Raw genomic sequence first — 10685 nt, forward strand, 5'->3', positions numbered from 1 at the left:
TTGCTATAATTAGTGAGGTCAAGCTTGTAGTACAGTATATGAGGTCTGGATTTACAGTAGCCAACTGTTTCTATTTTAAAGTAATTACTTGATGCAGAATGACACTGATCCTTGGGAAACTATTGCTGTGTGGTTAACTCTTACAGGAAGTGAAAAAATTTGTTTCATACCCCTTTGATCTGAAAGCGTATCCTCTGTAGTTATTTGCTTGACCTCATGTCCATCTGGCTCATTTATCTTTTTCAACTCCGCCTCCTTTGCCATTTGACTACATCTAAAGAAAACCAAATTGATTCCAGTTATGGTGGTAGATACACTCTGACTCAGTTTGGGAGGCTTCATGTCACTTGACCAACGGGTGTTTATTACCTTTAGAAATCAGGCAGCTCGTGGCACTGTACACAGGCAATTGATGTTGATGTTAGGCCGTACTGTTAACAAGAGACCACACCAGTTTGAATGTGGGACCCAGATCAGGCTGTTGCTTCTCTTTCCGCTTCCAGAGTTCAGAATTTGCGTCTGACCTCTGTTGTGACCACTGGTCAGGTCACTCTGTTGGCCCGTCATTTAAATTGTTGGACATGACCTCAGTTTGCTGATCATCACTGCATCACACTGGAGGGGGAGGCAGATATAGACATCATGAAAGTGCTTCAGGGCCCACCCAGTTTCTCTGCTTGCCTTTCACCTTAAACCTGCACCAAATGGATATGGCAAAAAAGCTCACAGCTATTGAGTATTGAACTTCTTGACTCATTGAAGTTCGTCCACAATTCCTCAGTGTTCACATAGAACAACAATTCTGACACTAAGAGGTTCAGAGCATGCTGGTTTTCTGTTTTACCTCATCATTAATGGCGCCCACCTGGTGTCCCAGGTTTACATACGTCCCTGATTAGAGGGAAGCCACTTAGAAATGGAGTGGAACTGGCTTTGAGGTCCAGATTTAAATACTCCTGTCCTACTTCAATGTGGTTTTAGGTTATGATGTAACCACTGCATTTTATGTTATCACATCCCCTAATCGTAAAGGCACACCCACCCAGTTACACATTTACCCAGTAACACACTAACCCAGTGACGGGCCTCCCCTGAATAGGGCCACTGGACCCCCTGTCTCAGCCCCAAGATTTTACGCTGCTATATTATGTTCCAGTGGGAGTAGGGTCAGTTCTTCACTGTAAAACCTTGTAAACTTCAGGAATACACTCACAAAATGTTCTTGTCTCCTGTTCCATTCAAACGTAGGAGGGCATGAGGTCTTGGCCCACACCTCCCGAGTACCAGGCCCTGAAGACTCGTTGCTGCCACTGTCCAAAGTCCTCCTGGCTGTGTTGCATATCAAGACGATACCTGACGATCCCAGCTGCCTGCCCTACTGTCCCTGTCCTTGTCCATCTGGTCTTGCTTCTGACCTGGCTTAGGATTTTTAAATTCTGGACACAAACCAAATGCATTTAATAATTATTACAACTTGTATTCTTAAAATGTTCACCCGGCACAGCCAGAAGAGGACTGGTCACCTCACTGAGCCTGGTTCCTCTCTAGGTTTCTTCCTAAATTTCAGCACCTCTTTCCTAACCACTGTGCTTCACCCTTGTTGTTGCTTGCTCCTTGGGGTTTTAGGCTGGGTGTTTTGAAAAAAGCACTTTGTGACAACTGCTGATATAAAAGATTGACCCACCCAGTAATGTACCCACCCAGTAACACATCTACCCGGTAACGTACCTACCCGGTAACACACCCACCCAGTAATGTACACACCCACACCGTTATATACCCACCCAGTTATGCACCCACCTGGAAACACACACTCAAAAACATACCCACTCACTCGTCCAACCTGAAACACATCCACCCTGAAACACACCCACTCCCCTGTTCCAAATGCAGAGAAAGGTCGCTCCGGCCTGGTGATCTGGTCAGCACGCGTTCTAGGGTCAAAGAGGGGGCCTGGGCAGGTGGGCTGGCTTCCCATAGACCAGCCTATCCAATCCGAGTCCAGTAGCCTTGTGGACCGGGCATACAGGCAACACCAGGCGGCTCTTAACGGCCTCATTAGAGCAGATGTGTCTGTCTGCTAATGTGTCTGTCTGTCTCTATCTGCTGCTGTGGCTACCCCCCCCCCCTCTGCTCCTTCCATTGGCCTGGCAAGCCCAGCAGCTGTTCACTGAGGGCCTGCCTAGGCCAATGCCTGCCTGACCCCTGAAACTCTCCCCCTCAATGGGGGTAGGGAGGCAGCAGATGCTGGTCGTTCTGAGGAGGGATGTGCCTGGCCTGGAAGGGGTCGAGAGCAAGGGGGCATTTATGAGGGTGTAGTGATAGTGGCTGTTGCTCTGACAGGGTTGAAAGGGTCGGGTGTAGTATAAAGCCGGGGGGGGGTCAGACAGTTAACACCAGAGCAAATGCCCTGGGGGTGAAAAGGCTTACTTGTTGATTTTTTTTAAGCAACCAGAAGCATCCAGTAGTCATTTTGCTTGCATGTCTGTTAAGTGTGGACGAGAGACGCAGGCAGGTAGGGAGCTAACAGTTCTTTATGGATGAAGGGGGTCATTTTACATTCATCTTATGCAAACTCGCAATGAATTCTATGTAAATGTGCAGTCTGTGCAGTGCTGTATCAATCAAACGGTACGACAAAAATAACATGGCAGATCCATGATCAAGTCCGGATTCCCCCAACGTTCACATCTTCACCCGGCAGGTCGTCACAAGGTGCATCCAGCGTAGTTGTCACTGGTCAGAAACACCACTTTATCTGGAGTATCAGCAGTAGCGTGAGGCTGTGGGCTGCGGCTGGCTGCATGTGGCTGGACATTTGCCGGCCCCGCGTCTCCAGAATGGACAGGTGTTAGCGTCAGCAGTGTCCAGACTCGTTCCAGCAGCTGCCTTGGCCACTCCCCCCCCCCAACCACCAACCCCACCCCCCACCCCGGACAGATGTAGACACACCACCCAGCAGCTTTATGGAGCCTGGGCTGTTTCGACTTTAAATATTTGCCCAGGAGGGACTACCCTGTTTGGGAAAGGGGTTGAAAAGAGCTGGGTGGCTTCTATGAGTCACAGAAATAAAACCACAGAAGATACTTAAGATGGTTGACTTGACACCACTGCTTGGTGTTTGGGGAATCAGAAATTCCTGAAAGTCCTTAGAAAGTCAATTTAGGAATGTTAAGAGGTATTGAGGACAATGTGATATTGTAGAACAGTGGGAGATGTTACACTCCTAATAGTTAATAATACAATGATACAGAAGTGGCATTTACATTTTGAATGTCTTGTTAGAAGCACCAAAAAGAGAATGTGTTCTTTATTTAAAAAAAAACACACAGATACAGATATCAAAATGAAACAACCCACACACTTCCCAAGTCTCACCAGAACATTTCGTTTCAAATATGTTTTATTAGAAGTTATACAAACGACAAATTTAAGTAGAAGGATGCTTCATTTTTTATTTAGTTTTTACATAAGAAAAACAAAGTAGACCAAAAAAAAACACTCCCACTCCCAGAACAGCAGAGTGGATGTAGAGTAGGGTTTGTGTTAAACATGCTACAAATGACTGAATTCCACTTGCATTCTAGAACAATCTTAATGGGGTCATTTGTATGATTTTCATGCCGTTTATGCTTTTCTACTAGCATAAACGGCAAGAAGACATCTGCAGAGAATGTTTTAAGTACATGTTTCAAATATTTTTTACTATAAAATTGTTCTGAGTGCTTGAAATATTCCCATTTTACATTTTCTTGCTGGGCCGTCTGATGGTTTGCATTGACTATTATTCTCATTTTAGACACTTGCAGTACTTATTCCCACAAGACTAAACTCGCTCAATTTCCATGTGGACTAGCTAATACTATTCCGGTCTCTTTCTGTAAGGTAATGGAAGGAGGAGACAAGTCGTGTCCTTGTGTAAAATTCAGTCTTGGTAACACTCGAGGTAGGATTCCAAACAGTGCCCCTTTAACTGTATTAAAGTGTGTAAAATCTCATTGCATTACACTTGATTTGTAATTCTTAATTATTTTAAGTAACCCATATTTACACCTTGTTTGGATTCCTCATAAACTTCCTCAACTGTGAAGGTGACATCCAATTTTCTTTAGGTCGTTTTTTAAAGGCATTATGAAAATTCGCTCTACACAATCAGAGAAAATGTGGAAAAGTTATATATTTCTTTTGAAGAGGCTGTATAGGCTAAGGTTAGAGCTAATTACAGTCAAAAGGTAGAATTCCAGTGCTGATCTCGGGGAAAAAAACGTAATCCAGCTGGATTCAAAGTCTCTGAGGAAGTTGCGGAAAACACTTTGTTCTACCATCTGGGTAGACAGACAAACCCCACAGCCCCATTCAGATGCCACATTAAGGTTCTGCCGGTAATTGCAAGATCCAGCAGACAGTAGTGCACCTAGCAATACGCTTTACTGTACGGGACAGAGGGGGAGGAGCGGTAAAACTTTCTTTGCGCAGCGAAAATTCCTCTCCAAACGTAGCTTCTGAATACTTCCAAAACAGATGCTAGTACAATTGCTTCTCTTCCCCCCCCTGCAATCTAAGTATGGCGCCCATATGGTTGCTGCTGATGGGGGTGATAGTTGGTATTGTTCTGTTTGTCAGCGATCCTGGGAGATGTGGCAGCTCTAATGATAATGCAATGTGCAGATGTGTTTCGGGTAGAGGGGGCCCGTCGTTAACTCACACAGCCGGCTACAGAGCCTCGCTTCTCCTCGCATCATCACAGATGCCGTCCAGCCGGCTCTTACCTGACCTTCTGCAGGAACAAACGCTTCTCCGAGGCTCCCACATCGCAGCTTGCGCAGGTGTAGCCGAGGCGAAGTAGGAGACTGAAACGAAGGCAGTGGATTTTGTTTCCAACTTGTCGAGTTTTGAGTTGGCGTGGGCATACTTACGGCACCGTGAGAGGCGTGAGAAAGATGGTTTCCCTGAGAGAAGGACCCAGTGCACACCACGGTGACAAGAAGAATCTTGTTGGATATGTTCATTGTCCCAATCTTTGGACGCAGTCTCCGCCACCCACGCTCAACGCAGAATCACACACACACACACACATTCAATCCAGACTATCCAGTTGGTTGTTTTTATTTGCAGTCTTGTGCACTTTCTTGTTTTATATTAGAGTTTGTTTATTAAAACGACTTGCATTTTTCAGTAGTCCAAAACGTGCATTTCTCTGCACCAGCGGCAACATCAACTATAATGTGAATGTCACTAATGAAACAATGAACTTGAACCAGAGCGTGTGAAGAAGTCCACAATCCAACCACTACAGGACAGAAATGTTCAGAATTCCTTCCTTATTTCTTACTCTAGACCATTCAATCAACCTAATCACACTTGCTGTAAAACACCTCAATGTCTTCCAATAGCTCCTGTTGCATTATCTCACCCAGGATTGCTACGTGCAAGGTGATGTATTTTCCTAACTGACAAAATGCGCCTTGTAAATTTATTGTGATGCAAAACGAACCTGCGACAGGAAAATTTGACAAATCTCCCCATGTCACATTTCAGCAGCTCCCTTTGATATCCGACTGATGGTATTATGTTGCCTTAAATAATGCAGCACTGTGGCGAAGAATGTGTTGCGTCGGCCGTGCCAGGTCCCACAGGCTGAGCCCATGTTTCTCGGGCCTCTCTCTAACCCAGATCAGGATGCGAGCATTAATCCTGGGAGTGGGCCTGGGGCCACCCCAGTACTGCTGCAGGTTGGCGGAGGGAGGGACAGAGGGAAGGACGTGGGGGGGCAGGGGGAGAGGTAAGCGACAGATGGGGCTTGCTTTGCCAGAGCTAGGAGGGAGCAGAGAGGTTGGCGTCTCAGGCTGAGAGAACACAGTGACACTCCTGTTCCTGCGCTGAACCAGGCCTGAACCACGCGGCATCCACACATGCTCCAACACAAACACTAATGCAAAGATACATACTGTAGGCTACTGGAATGAATCATACATACTGTAGGCTATAGGAATGAATCGTACATACTGTAGACTACAGGAATGAATCGTACATATTGTAGGCTACTGGAATAAAGGATACATAATGTATGCTACTGGAACGAAGGGCTTAATACTCCAGTGCACAGTCAAACACCTTGTTCTATTTATCACAATCCTAGTCCAAGTATACAATATATTTTATATATATGAGGAACTCAACTGGAATAAAGAGAGCATGGGCATACTTGTCAAAAAACATCTATTTGGAAACTATCAATATATTGCCTGTTTTTTCAGAAACCCTTTTTGATAGGTTTCCAATTCCCAGTTTCTTCCCTCATGATTCCCGAAAATTCTTCAGGAGGGATTTTTTGGGGGAAAAGGAATTTATTGGAAGTTTCCAGATTTTTGCAACACCATATTCAATGGATAGTGACTCCCACATATCACTGTCCCACATATCACGGTACCTGATATACCCGTCACCCTCCCTGACAACTGTAACCATCACATTACCTTAGATTTGTAAAGCTGCTGTGAATGTTACGCCGGGGAGGAAAGCTGGATTCATCATCTCTGACGACAGCTTTCTGCCTGCTCCCTGGAGGCGCCCTCTGTCTTGGCACGCCCACATGTGGCTTGGTGAGTGTGTGTGTTCTCCAGCATGCGTGTGTGTGTGTGTGTTCTCCAGCATGCGCGCGTGTGTGTGTGTTGCCTGCTGAGTCACACCTCTGCAGCAGGCAGGTGCAGGAAAGGTCTGGAGCAGACTGACGAGTCCAGGGGGGCTCACACATGGAAGGCTGTCCAAACCCCCCCCCCCCCCGCCCCACCCCAACTCCCACACACACACTCGCACGCACACACACGCAGAACACTGAGCCGATCAGTGATCAGTGCCACAACACAGAGGGCGTCTACAACACAACAGCTCTGATTGGCTAGGTGGAGTCAGGCTTAGTGAGACATACGTCAGTGTGGAGTGGACATGCTGTCTGAACACACAACTGGGTCCTGTTTACCGTTTACCACTGAAGTACTGCGCTTTTACGACTGTTTACCGTTTACCATGCAGTACTACGCTTCTACAACAATCTACATTTTAACATATCTTACTGAACTTTTACTACTTTTCACTGTTTATCATGTAGTACTACGTTTTAACTACTCTTTACTGTTTTCCATGTGGTACTCTGTTTTTACGACTTTTTACTGACATTGCTACATGTTGGTACTAATATGGCCATTTTGGACGTTCGTTACAAAATTCGATAATAAAAAAAAAAAAGAAATCAATAGTAGGATGAATTGTATGTTCAAGTATAAAAGCTAAATGTTTGGGTTGAACAAAACTGTCACAATTCCTGTATCAATCATTTCGTGCTTTGTTGGAATATGTCATTTTAAAATGAAGTTGATCTTCCACGTGAAGCTGTTTTTTCAGACAAGACATACAGACAATCTATGTTCTCACAGGGTGGGGCCTTCTCTGTTAGAGACATCGGTACAGCAGGTTCCCATACAAACTCTCCTGCTTGTGAACTCTTAAGGTCACACACCAAAGCAATGTGCCCAGGAAAAGGGCTGAGTTGCACACATCAAAATCCTGCCAAGACCCCTATCAACATCACACGCCCTCCTGCCCAGTTATCTCCACTGGACAGAACTGCTACCAACAGCTGGTAGAGAAAGCACTCAGCTCACAGGCACATGTGCCACAATAATGTCTGCACACGATCAATCCCATTTCCATCCACTAGCAGTTCTTCATTACCAGCTAACACAGTATTACGATGGCAAGGCATTCTAATCATGTGTTGCGTAGGACAATATCTGAGTGTTGGATGTCACGCTCTTACTACAGGTGAAACGTGTTTCAAGATGAATGTGTCAGCACATTTTCTGCTAAGGATGAAAATCAGCTGCTGGCCCAGTCCATCCTCTCCTCCAGTACAGTCCATGTCTTATCCACGATGCTGCAAGATTTAGTTCCACTCCTGAAAAGACTTGCACAATAGAGATGTTGGGAGTTTAATCTCATTCCATACGAGCTCCCGAAAGACTTCCTGGGAGCCAGTGTGTGTGTGTGTGTGTGTGTGTGTGTGCAGGGGGAGGGGGTTGGCCCTCTAACAGAGACACAGACATTCAAGTTCGAGTTGCGTCTTCTTTTGTTCAGGGGTGCAGTCAGTGTGGCTAGCACTCTGGGACCCCCGCCCACCCCCCCTGACGGATAGGAGCACAACTGCATTGTCTGGGTCGAGACAGGGCGCTTGTTGCTTTGCCTTCTGTCTCTGTATGCCGAGCACTTGACAATGGCTGCTTTTTAAATATGCAGACAATCTTATGAAAGAGCAATTCCTCCCTCCTGTCTGTTTTTGTCACCTTTCAAAAGCTCTGCCCTGGTTCACTTCACTCTTCTTCTTTTTTTTCCTTCAGATTACTTAATGCTTCAGTCAATCAGTTTAAATTCCACCGCAGAAATGTGAACATTTAACTCATGGCATTTAGCTGGAATCGTACGGTTATACACAATTACCTTTGTATTAACAATACTTGCTGTAGTTTTGACATCAATAAATATGTTGTGCAAAATTAAGGTTGTCATCGAACTTGACTGATGTCTGTAGCATACTAACAATTTGTTCTGCAGTATCACCTAGGCTTGATTCTAATCTACTTCTAGATGTATCCATTAACAGCAACAGCGGTGCCAGTCATCTGAAGCAGACTGTCGCCTTTTCTTTTTTAAAGCAGGACATTTAGTACAGTACTAGTCAGTATTAACGTTCGTAACTTCACAGCCCTGGCTGGCCTTGTGGAAGCATGTGCTTGTCTCTGCTCTGCCCAGGCGCTCACAGCTTGGCAAAGGACTGGCTCACGCAAACTTCTGTGTTGTAGCTACAGATAGGCGCCCAAGCTGGTCGCCGATTTCAACATGTTGAGCCCACTACCCTTCGGCACAGCCAAATGGTTCAGCAGATGCCCTTTTGTCCCTGTTTCTTAATAAACAAAGAAAAGATACAAACTAATGACCCAAATTAGGAGTGAAACACTCAACTCCATCTAAGAGCAAATTGTCTTCAAGCAGATGTTCAGTAATTTTGAGGGGAAATCAACGATTAGGTTTTACAGGTTGATTGTTTTTGGTGACAATTTCAGTGACTACACCGATTAGTTAACAACACACTGATATTTCTTTCTATTGAGTATTATTATGGTGGGACTTCAATAAAACTGCAGATGCCTGATGACAGTATAACAGTGGTCACTTCCACTTGTGTTTTGGGAGAAAGGCTGACCTCAGCCCAGAGAAATGTAACCACTTCCAAATGTGTGTTCACATTACCGTTTGTTAACATCTACGTCGTCGACCAACGCCGGAGTAAAACACGTTTTGATTTTGGTTTCCGATGGTGTATGAGAGTTGAACTTAGCCCCTGACGCCGGTGTAAAATTAAAGACGTAGCCTCAGTAGTTAATTGCTAGATAAAGAAATATGATATCCTCAGGTGGGTCAAAACGAATACATCAAAAAGTTACACTTCCGCGTCTCTTAAACAATACCATGCCAGCGAAAAGAGGAGAAAATCTTCCGGTGATTAGAAGATTGGGGGGGGGGGGGGGGGGGGGGGGGGGGGGGGGTGGTACTATTGATGGCGATGGCGGTGAGTGGGGGAGGCTTACAGCGTATGACCATCTGTAGCAATGCCCTAATGAATAATGCTCATTGACTTCAAAGTGGTTAGCTCTTAATGCATCTTTAAGGCCAGGTTTGCAGAGTAGCTAGACGTTAGATAAAGATTTTTTTTGTTGTTGTTGAAAACTGTACTTGAGAAGCTTTGGCAGGAGGCTGTGTGTGGGTGCCCGCGCGCATGTGTATTGCGGGGGGGTGGTTCTCGACAAGCTGCTGCACATTTTCTCAGGTCCAGCCCACGCCTTTACCAGCACACCAGCCAGATATATCTGGACCACACACACACACATACACTGGCCATGCTGGACAGCACACCGTACCTATACAGGGACCAGTCTAGATCCACAGCATCCGCACCCGTTCACCGTGAACGTGGAGAAGCGAGCACGACATTTTACTTTTATTCCAGGAAAATATTATTTTAAAAAGTGCACGGTGTGTGTTTTATGAATCACAGTCACAAATTGAACTGTAATTAAGAAGACCAAAAACTTGAATATGTTAAATAACTGAAATGTGTAAGTACAGTTAAATGTAAGATTCTTGTATTTATTCAAACCGCCATAGGAAATGATATTCAGACTGTGCCCACACACACACACACACACACACACACACACACACCAATTCAGAGAAGTGAAAGCAAACCTGTAAGGTGCTTGCCCTTGTAGTTGACAAAATTAAAATAAAGAGCTTCTGCGTTAATACCGCAGTGAATTGATTGAATTTAACCCAGCTTGGTGCAGTTGTAAAGGTTGATTGAGCTAAATATCTTATGTCTCTAATACACATAGTCCTTCGAGAAATGACGAAAATAATAGTTATTTATAAAGCAACTTACAATAATTTCACCAGATGACATCATCCTTATGTTTAAATGACTGTAGACCCGAGCTTTTAAAAAGAGTAACACATTACTAATCTATCAAATGCTCACTTGTTTTGTACCTTTTAATGTAATACTTATTGAAACCTGGTTGTTCACTATTATGTGACAAATTAAATACACAAATTAAAATACAGTACAAGTTCAG

The sequence above is a fragment of the Esox lucius genome, chromosome 5, assembly GCF_011004845.1.
Source record: "Esox lucius isolate fEsoLuc1 chromosome 5, fEsoLuc1.pri, whole genome shotgun sequence".
Taxonomy (NCBI): Eukaryota; Metazoa; Chordata; class Actinopteri; order Esociformes; family Esocidae; genus Esox; species Esox lucius.